At 43.4% G+C, this 15,000-nt stretch overlaps 1 protein-coding gene across 12 annotated transcripts in view; it reads left to right on the top strand.

Annotated features, from left to right (window-relative positions):
- The first annotated feature begins 5,061 nt into the window (after window positions 1-5,061).
- The window catches only part of LOC143283935 (uncharacterized), a 102,058-nt gene continuing 92,119 nt past the window's right edge, over window positions 5,062-15,000 (top strand). For 3 of the 12 annotated variants that reach the window (XM_076590390.1, XM_076590389.1, XM_076590379.1), the window contains exons 1-2: window positions 5,062-5,249; window positions 7,475-7,746. The gene's annotated coding sequence lies outside the window, so the exon portion shown is untranslated. Of the gene's footprint in view, window positions 5,311-6,224; window positions 6,358-6,777; window positions 7,314-7,474; window positions 7,747-9,764; window positions 9,813-15,000 lie in introns of those variants that run through there. The other 9 variants (XM_076590382.1, XM_076590383.1, XM_076590381.1 and 6 more) reach the window with 9 other exon arrangements.

The following is a 15,000-nucleotide window of genomic DNA, read 5'->3' as shown; positions in this document are numbered from 1 at the left end:
CATACCGGAACAAGCGATTTGAGAAATGGCTTCTTCAGACTGACTGCTGCCGCTGCTGTTGATGTTGCTGCTGCTGCTGCTTCTGATGATGTTGATGTACACATCTGCCCCGTAGGGTCTACGACTGTTGCTGTTGTTGCCATTAGCAGGGTTATACGTTTCCACTCGTTGAAACGCTTGGGCACGTTTGAAGACTTACTCAAAGAAACTCCGGGAAGCCACATCCCAGTGTGCATTCATGTGTGCATATATATATATACACACACACCGGCACTAGACACGCGTTTACACATACATGTATGCATGCATAGCCAGGATCACTGAGCTGAACTACTGAGCTTGATGGCCAGGACGGTCAGTCCTGCTGTTTGTTTTCCCTACGTCTGCTGTTCTTGTGAATGCATTTATTTTGAAGCCATTCTCTGTCTTTGTCTCTGTCTCTGTGTCAGACTGTCTCAGTCTCTGTTTGTCTGTCTGCCCCCCCTTCCCCCGTACCCCCCCCCCTCTCTGTCTGCCTATGTGTCTGAGTGTGTGCCATTATGTGAATGTTTATCTATCTGCTGGGTTTTAGCTCTGATTAAGAACTAGCACTGCAGGCATTTTGCTCTGATTAAGATACTATCCTGCTTGGTTTCAGCTCTGATTTAGGAATAACTGCTGGGCTTTAGCTATCATACGAAACAAGCACTACTGGGCTAAGCTATGACTGCCAGGTTTTAGCTCTGATTAAGGAAGTAAAGCTACTTGGTTTTAGTTCTGATTAAGGCCTGACTAAGCGTGTTGGGTTACGCTGCTGGTCAGGCATCTGCTTAACAGATGTGGTGTAGCGTTGACGCTAAGGAACTAGCATTGCTGATTTTGTGTCGTTGTTGTTGTTGTTTTTTTAAGCTCTGATTAAGAAACAAAAACTGCTGGGTTTTATCTATAAAGGAACAAGCACTGCTGGCTTGTAGCTCCGACTGCGGAGCTAGTTAGCACTGCTGGGTTCTCAGAATCAGAATTAGGATGACTTTATTATCACACACACACACACACACACACACACACACACACACACACACACACACATTGTGGAAGCAACACTTCTGGGTTTCAGCTCTGACAACGGATTTTAGCACCACGCCCACGTTACACAGTGGTGAAGCCACCCCTCCATGTAATAAGAAGACAGTGATTCACAATTTGGCTTCACTGGTTCAGAACTGCGGACACTAATCACTCGCTTTCTGAACGACCGTAGTGGCAAACTGAAGGGACTTTGGGGAAACGTATTGAAGACATTCCATGACTCCTATAGTGGGGGATAATTATAAAAATACTCTGTGACTCCAATAACGGGAGATGATTATGCCGGAAATACACTGACTCCAATAACGGGAAATAATTATGAAAATACACTGTGACTCCGATAACGGGAGATAATTATGAAAATACACTGTGACTCCTATAACGGGAGGTAATTATGGAAATACACTGTGACTCCTATAACGGGAGGTAATTATAGAAAGACACTGTGACTCCTATAACGGGAGATAATTATGAAAATACACTGTGACTCCTATAACGGGAGATAATTATGGAAAGACACTATGACTCCTATAACGGGAGGTAATTATGGAAAGACACTGTGACTCCTATAACGGGAGGTAATTATAGAAAGACACTATGACTCCTATAACAGGAGATAATTATTAAAATACACTGTGACTCCAATAACGTGAGATAATTATGGAAATACACTGTGACTCCAATAACGGGAAGTAATTATGGAAATGCACTGATCCCAATAACGGGAGATAATTATGAAAATACACTGTGACTCCTATAACGGGAGATAATTATGGAAATACACTATGACTCCAAAAACGAGAGATAATTATGGAAACACACTGTGACTCCTATAACGGGAGATAATTATGGAAATACACTGTGACTCCAATAACGGGAGATAATTATGGAAATACACTGTGACTCCTATAACGGGAGATAATTATGGAAATACACTGTGACTCCTATAACGGGAGGTAATTATGGAAATACACTGACCCCAATGACGGGAAATAATTATGAAAATACACTGTGACTCCAATAACGGGAGATGATTATGAAAATACACTGTGACTTCTATAACGGGAGATAATTATGGAAAGACACTGTGACTTCTATAACGGGAGATAATTATGGAAAGATAGTGTAACTCCAGTAACGGGAGATAATTATGGAAAGACACTGTGACTCCAATAACGGGAGATAATTATGGAAAGACACTGTGACTCTAATAACGGGAGATAATTATGGACACACACTGTGACTCCCAAAACGGGAGATAAGTATGAAAAGACACGGAACAATTTGTTTTGGTTCCGCCTGGGTAGAGCGGAAATCCCCACCCTGGCGATGAAGGGGGATGAAGGAGAGACGCGGTGCTCCTCTTTGCTGGGTCACGGTGCACTGAATCATAGTGGTGGGGCGGCTCTTCTTTTCAAGCCTGGCATAAAAAATGTACGAAACCAAACATTGAACTGTTGCCAAGATGCTAGAAGATACAAACGGAATAGCAGGTCGGCATAAGTTTATGCAGTTTTGATTTTGTTATTGTTGTTGATGATGATGGTGAAATTTTTAGTTCAGTTTTTAGTTTTGTTTTGGGCGAGGATTTGAAAGCACATCGGCGCTGTTTTGTTGTTGTTGTTGTTGTTGTTGTAGAGTTCGCCATTCAGTTTTGTTTTAGGTGATCAGTTTTCTTTTCTTTTCCATGTTGAGTTGGGCATTTGATTTTGTGTATTTTCCCCCCACCCCCTCAATGTGACTGAAACCTTTATATATGTGGCAATAGCTTTGTGGCAAAATAAACAGACCTTTGCACCATGAAAAGAAGAGCAACAACAACAACTGAAACGATGCCAAGATGCGAAATGATACAAACACAAAGGTATGTCGGCATAGTTTTTGTACAGCTTTGGGAGTGAGGACATCGAGTGCATATCGCTTTTAAATGTTTTTGATTTTGAGTTCGGGTTCTTAGCTTTGTGTACTTTTTAATTCAGTTTTGTTTGATATTGGGTTTAGTTTTCTGTGAGAACATGAGCGCATTTTGATTTTTGTTGGTGTTTTTGATGTGAAGTTCAGCCCCTTTGTGTCACTAAGGCTTTGATAAGGGAGGAAAAAGTTGTGCGGCAGAAGAAGAAGAGAGAGGCGGACATGCAGACTATTTGAGTTCAGCTGTTAGTTTTCTGTCCTTTCTGTTTATTGGTTGTTGTTGTTGTTTTTTTTTGGTGAGGACATGTGCGTGTATCAATTATTTCGTTGATGTTGTTGATGCGAAGTTTAGGTTTTAGATTTATGCAGTTTGTTTTAACCCCCGCACTGCCTAAAGGTTTTGAAATGAGATGAAATGGCTTTGGCAGAAGAAGCGACTTTGCACCCATCTTTTTTCATATTGTCCTTGTTAATGTAAAGTTAAGCTTTTCGTATTGTATATATATATATATATATATATATATATATATATATATCCGGCCCAACACTCGGCTTATATCACAGATTGACATAAGTTTACATTTGGGCCAACAGCAAAGTGAGAGGTGTATTATCAATGGTTTCTCCGGTCAATGGGAAATCATTTACAGCTTAGTCTTTTGTGAAGGACTATGACTCTCAAACTAGGAGGCAAAATTGCACTGGCTCTTAGTGCTGCAGCCTTGTGGGCTAGTTGGCCTTTGGGAACCATCCCAACGCCGACTGTCCTAAAACCCTCTTGGCCGAGAGAGTGGGGATGTACTTGGGCAAGACTCTGTCCACTATAATCAAATTCTAGCCCAGATAGTCGGAACAGCAGTTGTCTCCTCTGCTGTTCTGATGGTCATAGTCGGACACGACTGACTATCATACACACACACACACACACACACACACACACACACACACACACACACACACACACACACACATATATATATATATATATATATATATATAAATCTACGCTGTGACTAAAGCTTTTAAAATGAGATGAAATGGCGTGGGCAAAAGAAACTACTTTGCACCCATCTTGTAATATATTGTCGTTTTTATGTGAAGTTCAGTTTTTCGTTTAATGTGCTTTTTAATATATTCTTTTTAACCCCCGCTGTGACTAAAGCTTTCAAAATGCGGTGTGTGTGTGTGGGGGGGGGGGGGGGTGCAGGGGGGGGCGGGGGCGGGGGGGATGGTTGCATGGTTGCGTGGCAGAAGAAGAAGACAGAAGAAAGCCTGCAGACTTGAACTCTTGTGGCGGTGGTAACTGATGTAATGGGTTTCACTCCTGACACTGACAGAACATTACCTTCTTTCCGCCAAAGCTAGAGCTTGGTAAGCAAATAAAAAAATAAAGGCGGGGTGGGAGGGCGGGGGTTCGGGGGGGGGGGGGGGAGGAGGGGGTCAGGGAGAGGGGTATGGGTGTGGATGTGGGAGGAGACAGTGGCTGGGTTAATCAGGAAGGAAGAGAAGAAAGGAAGTTCACGAGCGTGAGCAGTGGTGGTGGGGTTGGGGGAAGGGGTGAGGGAGAAGAAGAACGAGAGGAAGATGGATGGATGGATGGATGGAGAAGGTGAAGTGATGTTTCAGGAGCACCTGCTTATAGGCGTGCACAGTGCGCGTGCGTGTGGAAATAAGGTGGTGCGGGGTGGATGGCAGTGCAGGTAGTGGGAAGGGTATAGGTGAGCCTGGTTGTACGATCTGTAGAGCTCGATCTGTGTGTGTATGTGTGTGTGTGTGTGTGTGTGTGTGTGTGCGTGTGTGCCAGTGTGGAGTGTGTGTGCGTGTGTAAGCGCGCGCGTGTGCGTTTGTGTGCGTTTGGAGTGTGTGTATGTCTACGTGTGTGTGTGTGTGTGTGCGTGCGCGCGCGCGCGTGTGTGTATGCGTGTGGAGTGTGTGTGTGTGCGCGCGCGCGTGTGTGTATGCGTGTGGAGTGTGTGTGTGTGTGTGTGTGTGTGTGTGTGCGCGCGCGCGCGCGCGCTGTTTACAGCCAGTGGTGGTGCCGTGCCTCGCTTCACACTGCCGGTGCCTGCTGGTGGTGGTTGTACCTGCCCCTGATGGGCGTTGGGTGGAGAGGAGAGAGAGCAGTTAAGACAGAGAGCTTCTGTTGCTGCTGTTGTTTGCTGCTGCTGGCGGTGGCGCGCGCGCCCGCGCGTGTGTGTGTGAGAGAGAGTGTGTGGTGGAGGTTTTGGACAGGCAGGAATATTAATGGACTTCCGGTCACGGGGTCAAAGGTCAGTCTGACCGCTTTCTCTTACGCCGTGTCGTAGCTTAGCTTGGATGGTCTGAAATTTGGTCGGTGGTTCCGTTTCTTCTGTCTAATTCCACTGTGTGTGTGTGTGTGTGTTTGTGCATACATAGACGACAATGGCTTTGTTTCTGGTTAAAGAATCCTGGATGTCGTGTGATGTAAATAAGTTGTAAGTCTCCAATGGATGGATAAAAATAGATCGGCGCTGTATTGGTAAATACTCATAGTCTCCCAACGCCCGGGATGAATGCATAAGTTGAGCGGGATAGTTACAGTCTTCACGGCTGGAATAAAAAAAATAATAATACATCGGCGCTACATATTAAATAATTACAGTCTCCAAAGGACTCGGATGAATGCACTTGACATTGTAAATAAGTACAGTCTCCAACGGATGGATGTAAACTCTGTGTGTGTGTGTGTGTGTGTGTGTGTGTGTGTGTGTAAAGAAGAAAAAACCAACCACAACAATCTGCCACATATTCCAAATTTTCGCAACGATCTCGTTCTTTCCTCAAGGGATAAGTTGTCTAGATTTCACCAAGGTCACTCTTACGCAGCAATTTTACATCGGCGGCCAGATTTGACACGGCTGATAAAGCCTCGTGGCGGCAGTATGCCAAGTGCAAAGCGATCGTCCGGAGCAGCGGAGCAGGGGCACTGAACTGGTTAATGGTTTGGATGCTGATCTGATCCGTGGGGCTCGCTTCCCTGGCTTTGCTCTGTTGGCCGCTGATCACTGGGGCTGTGCCTCAAACATCGCGGAGACCGATCAGGCGGGCGGACCGGAACTCCTACAGACACAGTGAATGCCGATGGAACCATTATGTGTCGTGTTTTTTGTTGTCGTTGTTTTTTTCTGGTCCGCCGTTTGCCGTTGTCTTAAACTTCCTGCTTCCTTTTGCTTTTTTTTTTAATTTTTAGCTTTAAATTTTTTTTTATACTCTCATCGTTTCAGGACCTTGTAAGCAGCTTGTCAGACACTGGCTGTGTTATGGGGAATGGGTGACTAACTGTTCTTCGGTGTTCCGTACGGAGCTTCCTCGTTGATGAGACTGCAGTGTTTATGATGGTATCCGGGGAGATTTGAAGTATATCTTTATCTTATTATATATAAATACATATATCAGTATATATATATATATATATATATATATATGTGTGTGTGTGTGTGTGTGTATGTATGTGTATAATTCTTTGTTTTGGAGCGGGGAGGATAGGGCGATCAAAATTGCACATTGAGGTTAGGGTCAACTGATCTGGGCGTGTATTTCTCTGATTTAATTATGTATTTTCCAGGGTCACAGGAGAGTTGACTTTTTTTAATGCCGTAAACTTTGTGTAGGTTTCAGTGGATCAAAAGAGAGTGAGTGACAAGAGGAAGGTCTTTTGTTGTTATTGTTTTCTGACAGAAATGTGTAATTTTCTATCATTGGAGACCTGACTTTTTTGTTTTATTTTGAAGTAAACTTTGTTCAAACAATGTGACACACGTTCCCCATCAACGATAGAGTCTGTCTTCAGCCCTGGAATGGTCCCTTGGCGATCCGCTTGGCAATGAGCAACACGAACTGATTCGGTTTGATTTGACAGACGGTGAAACAGCAGGAGATAGAAAAAACTAGGAAGAAAGAAGAATATCATCAGAAAATACACAGCCACGAGCGCAGAAAAGACACCTTGACAGCCATTGGAGAGACCTGCCGACTATTTACGACTTCGATAGACCTCAGGGAACTGCTAGCCACGCATGTAAAGTTAACTAAATGTTGGCTTGCAACGTGAACAGGCCTGAAATAAGGCCTCAAATACGTGCAAGACAAGTCAAGTCAATAACGAAGTTGATGACGGATTCTGGAATGACTGTTGATGGAGTGTGGGTATCTGTGATACTACAGTCACTCGTTGTTTCTGTCCGAGGGTCAGTAAATCAGGAAGGCGGGGCGTGGTCAGTGGTGTCTCTTCAAGTCACACAGACATCATCATTCGCGGGTCGTTGCCTCTACTGTGCCATAGTGTTGTCATCCGCTGTGAAAGTCCATCGTAGGTGAGAGTGGCTTTCATTTGTGTGGGTCGCTTTCCTCTTCCTGCGGTATCTGTTTGCCCGTGGATGTGAGCGCTTCATCTTTTTGTCTGTATTTTCAACTTTATATATATATATATATATATATATATATATATATATATATATCTTTATTCCCTTCTTAGGTGTCTTCCTTGACCGGCGCGTATTCCTACATTTCTTTTCCTGTTTATCTTTGTCAGTGGACGTGAACAATTCATAATTGTTTGTGGGAGGCGGATTTTTTTTTTTCTCCCTATTTTATCAGTTCACCGCTTGCTGGTGTCTTCCGGCAAAACGCATTAATTGGATATTGTGTGACTCTGGTTTGAAGGAGTGATAACAACTTGCCCACATCAACAACATCCATTGGACATTACACAAGTTGAATGAAGAGGACACCAGCTCTGTTGAACAGGTACATTACCATGATGGTGATGACGACGATGATGACATTGGGATGATGATGATGCTGATAATGATGATGATGATGATGATAGTAAGGAAGATGGTGATGATGATGGTGATGACGACGACGACGACGACGACGACAATGATTTTAGTGATGATGATAACGATGCGTCATCGTCGTGAGCATACCTGTGAATAATGAGTATGCACGCGTGTGAATGATCGGAATATATAGCATTTCTATTTCTAACAAACAAGATTTGGTGCTTTACAAATATCGTTCTAGTGTTGTTGTTGTTGTTGTTGTTGTGTGTGTGTAGGTATGTGTGTGTAGATATGTGTGTGTGCGTGTTTGTTCGTTCTTCCACACCCTCCTTCAACCCACCTTTGCTTTATCTAATCACTCCTTTTCGTATTCCTCTCTCTCTCTCTCTCTCTCTCTCTCTCTCTCTCTCTCTCTGTGTATATATATATATATATATATATATATTATATATATATATATATATATATATATATATATTATACCCGTTAGCTTGTGCGTGCGTTCGTACTTTAGTTTAGCGTCTTTTCACTATAAGTGATATTAGACGTAAAAAAGAAAAGAAAAAAAAGGGGGGTGGGGGTGGGGGGGCATGGGAGGAAAACAGAAAAAAGGTAAACTAGAAAACTACCGTGAGATGCATAACTAACATGCAATTACATTTAACAGTAAAAATTCAATAATAATAATGATAATAATCAGAAACCATTAACACAATTCTGAAGTGCATTAAAGGAATGTAGAAATAGGGCTATGAACTAATGCCTGTGAAAGTTCGACCATAAGAACCTCGTCAGAAATAACTTTACAAAAATCATCTGCAGAATTATTGTTCTCTTTGAAATACTTGGGCAAGAAGGTACGTAACTGCTGACAGTGAAACAAACAATGATGCAAGCTGAACTGCTTACCACAGATGCATGTAAAATTTTTACTATACTTTATCTTCAGCGCATCAAGTTTTATACGGAAGAAAGTAGAGGTTATTAATCTTGTATAGCAAGCTGATCGATTCGTTATCTTTTCTTTAATAATATTCTCGGGGAATAATGTTCCTTTATGTTTTAAAAACTTTAACTTCCATCGGTTATGAAATCGACCCCATGCTGATTTTTCTAACAAAGTGTATGCCTCTTTTACGGAAAGACGGACATGTATTTTTGTCGATTTTTCTGAATCTTGCGCTCCTCTTTTAGCTGCTTTATCAGCAGTTTCATTGCCATGAATGCCCACATGAGAAGGCACCCAACAAAAACTGACCTCAGTCCCTTTAATCCTTAAACAATGTACCAAATGATTTGCCTCAATAACTAAGTCAGGTCTTGTTTCAAGGCTGAATAATTCTAGAGCATAAAGTACTGATTTGGAATCAACAAAGAATGGTATTTTCGAGAAAACTATTTGATGGCTCACTAAGTAGTTCAGAGCTATAGTGTGCGTGTGTGCGTGCGTGTGTTTGTGTATGTGTATGTTTCTGACGCGCACACGCACAGGATTGAATGTGTGTTTAATCAGCCCTGTCGGCGGGTTTGTTATTAATATAATGGAGAAAACGCAAATGTGTGTGTGTGTGTGTGTGTGTGTGTGTGTGTGTGTGTGTGCGTGGAAGGGCGGGGACGTACTTATTAAGTCGAGGGTTTTACAAGGGAAATGATCAGAACTATAGAACATGATACAATGCTGAAAAAACAACAAACAACCGACGTTAGACGTTCAAACCGAAACGACCCAGAGTCTAAAAGAAGAAGCAAGTGTAGGTCCAACAGTAACCGGAAGAGCTGAATTGCTCCTATAGACTTTTACGTCCATCGGTGCAGTGACTTTATATCCACCGTGTCTGAGGCTCGGCACAGGAAGGCGGGGCCCAACCCTACCCTTCCGCCATGTGACCCTTCCCCAGCTGAAGTCGGGGGCTCATTCTACACCTGGGTGGAGTGAGGAAAGTCGGAGTACAGTGCCTTTCCCGAGGACACAACACCAAGCCGAAACAGGGCCTCAAACCCCGATCACTGGCGAACGCTGGATCAGAAGTAATAATAATAATATAATAATAATAATAATGGTACTTATATAGCGCTGAATCTTGTGCACTAGACAAATCTAAGCGCTTTCACACCAGTCATTCTCACGCACGCATAACTATAAAACTGGAGAAACTAAAGACAAGGAAGAGGCAGGGAAGGGAGGCTATTTTGGGAAGAGGTGGGTTTTAAGGCCAGACTTGAAAGAGCTGAGTGTGGAGACTTGACGAAGCGAAAGAGGAAGTTCATTCCAATTGCAAGGTCCAGAGACAGAGAAAGAACGGCGGCCAGCAGTCGAGAGTTTGAATCTGGGTAAGTCTGGGTAAGTCCAAAGCCAAACCGATTTTGCAACAGCACCACATGGAAGAGGCCTAACAAAACCAGGAATGATAGTCAGTCACGTGCGGAATATTATTTAACTCGATGTGTAAGGTATCCTGATATACAGCAGTAGATTGTAGATAATGTAGAGGTAATTAGTGCTCTCCGACGTCTAGTCATGTGTAACAATGTTTTCAGTTCACTGATCCACGATGTAGTACTGTTTTCTTGTGTACAGCCCTATCATCACAAGTGTATTGTATTATATTGTATTTGTATTTCTTTTTTTTTTGTGACAACAGATTTCTCTGTGTGAAATTCGGGCTGCTCTCCCTAGGGAGAGCGCGTCGCTACACTGAGAGTGCCGGCCATTTTTTTGTTATTTTTTCCTGCGTGCTGTTTTATTTGTTTTTCCTATTGAAGTGGATTTTTTCTACTGAATTTTGCCAGGGACAACCCTTTTGTTGCCGTGGGTTCTTTTATGTGCGCTAAGTGCATGCTGCACACGGGACCTCGGTTTTTCGTCTCATCCGAATGACTAGCGTCCAGACCACCACTCAAGGTCTAGTGGAAGGGGAAGAAAATATTGGCAACAGCCGTGATTCGAACCAGCGCGCTCAGATTCTCTCGCTTCGTATGCGGACGCGTTACCTCAAGGCCGTCACTCCAAGACAAATGGATATCGTGAGGCTATTCCAGTTCATCACATTTCTTATTTGCAATCCTCACAGGTTTTTTGTGTTTTTATATATATATATATATATATATTTTCTTTATTCCAGTCACTTTTGAAAAGATATTATGTTCCAAGCAATATATTTTGAATGTCCGTTTATTATGAATCAAAATCATTTGTGCTTAATTGTGTCCGATATGTTGGATGTATGTCACCCCTCTTTTTAATTTAAAAAAGAAAAGAAAAGAAAAAAAGAACTGATAAAAAAAAGTAAACGAAAAACTCTTTGGACAAGAACAAAAAACAACTGGAAGAGACGACGAGAGTTTTGTGCACTGAAGCACAGGCAGGCTGAGGAAGAAGTGTGTGTGGACAGGTGTAGGTCCTCACAAAGTGGGTCAGAAAGTCTCAGCTGTCAGTTCCGGTTGTTGTGGCTGATTACACCGGCTGGTACGAAACAGATCTCTCTGCCCACGTCTGTCTCTCTGTTTGTTTGTCTGTCTGTCTCTCACCCTTTCTCTTTCTCTATCTGTCTGCATGTCTCTCTGGCTACCTGTGTGTGTCTCTCCGTCTGTCTCTGTTTATCTATCTCCGTCTTTATCTCTGTCTCTGTCTGTCTGTCTGTCTGTCTGTCTCTCCCTCACTCTTCTTTTCTCTGTGTGTATGCCTCTCTATCTGTCTGTTTCCGTCTTTCTCTCTCTTTCTCTCTGTGTCAGTCTCTGATGATGATTATCATTCGTAGTAGTAGCAGTAGATGTAGCAGTGTTAACAAAATTATTATTGTTGTATCGTTATCGTTAATGTTGTTATTGTTATTGTTGTCACAAGGACAGGTTGGAAGACTAGGCGATACCTAAAATCTTTATCCTTGAGTAATGGAATTTTTGAATCTTGAATCTTGAATCTGTCTGTCTGTCTGTCTGTCTCTGGGTGTTTGTTGGAGGGATGAGGTAATTGTCTTACACAAGGTGATTAAAATGGGGGGAACGGAAATTAGAACCATAGAACCAGGCACAGAAGGGGAACAAACAACAACAACCGACTGTTGGCGTTTTTTTTGTTTGTTTGTTTTTAAGGAAAAAAAACACACAAAAAAAACAAAAAAAAGAGAAAAACAACAAAAAAAACAAACAGAATTAAGTGATAGTGACAACGAGTGTGAAGAAACAAAAATTGAAGAGACAGTGGGTGGGAGTGTGGGGGGAGTTTTAATGAAGCACAGGTGGGCTGTAAAAGAAGAAGAAGAAGAAGAAGTGTGTGTGTGTGTGTGTGTGTGTGTGTGTGTGTGTGTGTGTGTGTGTTTGGATAGGTGTGTGTCCTCAGAAAGTGGGTCAGAAAGTCACAGCAATCAGTTCCGGTTGGTGGTGGTGAATGCCCCGGTTGTTAGGATACATATCTCCATGTCTCTCTCTCTGTCTCTCTCGCACTCACACGCACATACATGCACACACACACACACACACACACACACACACACACACACACACACACACACACACACACACACACAGTGTGCACTACGCGCGCAAACACACATGCACACACCCGCCCACCCCACTTTAAGCACCCTCACATTTCGACGGAATTTTATTTGGAACGCTTCAACAGCCCAAATTGTTCTGCTTTTTTTCTTGACAAGATCTTTTCCTCTTTTTATTTTTTCTCTGGTTTTTCACTTTCTCACCCCCCCCCCTCACCCCCCGCCCCCCTCTCCTCAGTATTTTCCCCTGTAAGATTCAGTGATGAGAGAGAGAGGGCAAAAAATAGGTATGCAGAAACGGTGCCAGCATCCTTGTGATGCTAATGCAGTGTGCTGTGATCTGTTATTCAGTTAGTGGGGGAGGGGGAAGGGGAGAGAAACGAGGGAGCAGGGGACATGGAGGGTGGATGAGATTAGTGTTTAACGTGTGGAGACTTGTGATGAAGAGGGCTGTCTTAAAAGCCTCCGTGCTCGCTCTCGTCTCCTCATCTCTCTTAATAAAACAAACACAGAGCCATGTGCTTCATAACACCAATACCCACTGTGCGTACCTGATTCTGAAGGCCTGCCCACATTGTTGTCTGGTCTGCATCTCTCTTACCGGCCCACCCGGTGTGTGTGTGTGTGTGTGTGTGTGTGTGTGTGTGTGTGTGTGTGTGTGTGTGTGTGTGTGTGTGTGTGTGTATGTGGCGGAAGGGTGTGTGTGTTTGTCGTTAATGTTGTTCTGTTGTGTGTGTGGCGGGAAGGTTTGTGTGTTTGTTGTTTTTGTTTTGTTGTTGTTGTTGTTGCTGTGTGTGTGTGTGTGTGTGTGTGTGTGTGTGTGTGTGTGTGTGTGTGTGTGTGTGTGTGTGTGTATTGGGAGGGTGTCTGTGTATGTTGTGCGTATGAATGTGTGTGCGTGCATGGGTTCGTGTGTGTGTTTGTGTGTATGTGTGTGTGTGTGTGTGTGTGTGTGCGTGCATGCGTTCGTGTGTGTGTGTGTGTGTGTGTGTGTGTGTGTGTGAGGGAGGGAGGGAGGGGGGCTATATGTGTGTTATGTGTATGAATTGTGTTGGGGGCATTGCAGGGGTGAAGGGGTGTATATGTGTGTTGTGTGTATAAATGTGCGTGCATGCGATCGCGCGCGCGTGCGCGCGCGCGCGCGCGTGTGTGTGTGTGTGTGTGTGTGTGTGCGTGCGTGCACGCGCGCGCGCGTGTGTGTGTGTGTGTGTGTGTGGTCTTAACGAGCGATGCCACAGCTATAAAGAAGACGCCGTTACAGTGTTTTAGAAGTCACCTTGAATGAAGAAAAAAAAAGAAAAAGAAAAAAGAAGAAAAAGAAAAAAGGGAACCATCATCCATCGGTATGTTCTAACAGTGCCTTCTGTTTATTACCTCCTTTTTTCTGTCTTGTGAAGACATTTTCTTATCTCCTCTTTCTTCTCTTCTCCCTACCTCTCTGCAACTTCCACTGACGTCTCTTCAAGTTCAACTTCCAGGTAATTGCTCTTCTACTGGGGTTTCCTTCTTCTCCTGCCTTATTCTTGTTCTTGTTCTTCTGCATTGCTTCTGCTTCTTGTTCACGTTGTTGTCCATGTTAATATTTTCACTGTTATTGTTCCTCTTGATCTGGTTGTTGTTGTTGTTGTTCTTGTCAGCCGGATCTACCCAGGTAGGCAGCAATTTTGCGCAAATGATTCCGTGTTTGTAAAGCGTTTAGAGTTTGGTCTCTGACCGAAGGTACGCGCTATATAAGTATCTATATCATTATCATTATCATTATCATTATCCTCCTCCTCCTTCTCCTTCTTCTTCTTCTTCTTCTTATGATTATCCTCCTCCTCCTCCTTCTCATCCTCCTTCTCCTTCTTCTTCTTCTTCTTCTTCTTGTCGTTATCCTCCTCCTCCTTCTCCTCCTTCTCCTTCTCCTTCTTCTTCTTCTTCTTATGATTATCCTCCTCCTCCTCCTTCTCCTCCTCCTCCTCCTCCTCCTCCTCCTTCTTCTTCTTCTTCTTCTTGTCGTTATCCTCCTCCTCCTCCTCCTTCTCCTTCTTCTTCTTCTTCTTCTTCTTCTTCTTCTTCTTCTTCTTCTCCTTCTCCTTCTTCTTCTTCTTCTTCTTCTTCTTCATAAATCTCGTCTTTGGCAAGAATTACATTACACTTCTGAAGATGCACGAAATCTAATTCGATTTTTCCCATCTTTATTTTTCTCTCACGTGTAATCATTCCCAGAAAAGAAAGAAATGAAACAGCTACCACTTACCACCGAAGAAGAAAGAGAACATGTTACGAAAGGAAATGATATCACTCCGTGATTGTTCGTCTGTGTTGATGTCCATGGTTCTCTGTGTTTGTCTGTGATGAGGAAATTGTCTGTGTCTGTTGTCGGCTGTGTGTACGTCCGTTTGTAGCTGTCTTCGGCGATGTTTGGTAGTCTGTCTGTGAGTTTGTCTTCATCCCGTCTGTATTTCTTCGTCTGCGACTGCGTCCATGGATCTGCCTGTCTGTGTCTGTGTCCATGGATCTGCCTGTCTGTGTCTGTGTCTGTGTCCATGGATCTGCCTGTCTGTGTCTGTGTCCATGGATCTGCCTGTCTGTGTCTGTGTCCATGGATCTGCCTGTCTGTGTCTGTGTCTGTGTCCATGGATCTGCCTGTCTGTGTCTGTGTCCATGGATCTGCCTGTCTGTGTCTGTGTCCATGGATCTGCCTGTCTGTGTCTGTGTCTGTTCTTGTGCTGTGT

The sequence above is a fragment of the Babylonia areolata genome, chromosome 7, assembly GCF_041734735.1.
Source record: "Babylonia areolata isolate BAREFJ2019XMU chromosome 7, ASM4173473v1, whole genome shotgun sequence".
Taxonomy (NCBI): Eukaryota; Metazoa; Mollusca; class Gastropoda; order Neogastropoda; family Buccinidae; genus Babylonia; species Babylonia areolata.
Note: the sequence above shows the minus strand (reverse complement) of the source record. Positions and strands in the feature narration are given on the sequence as shown.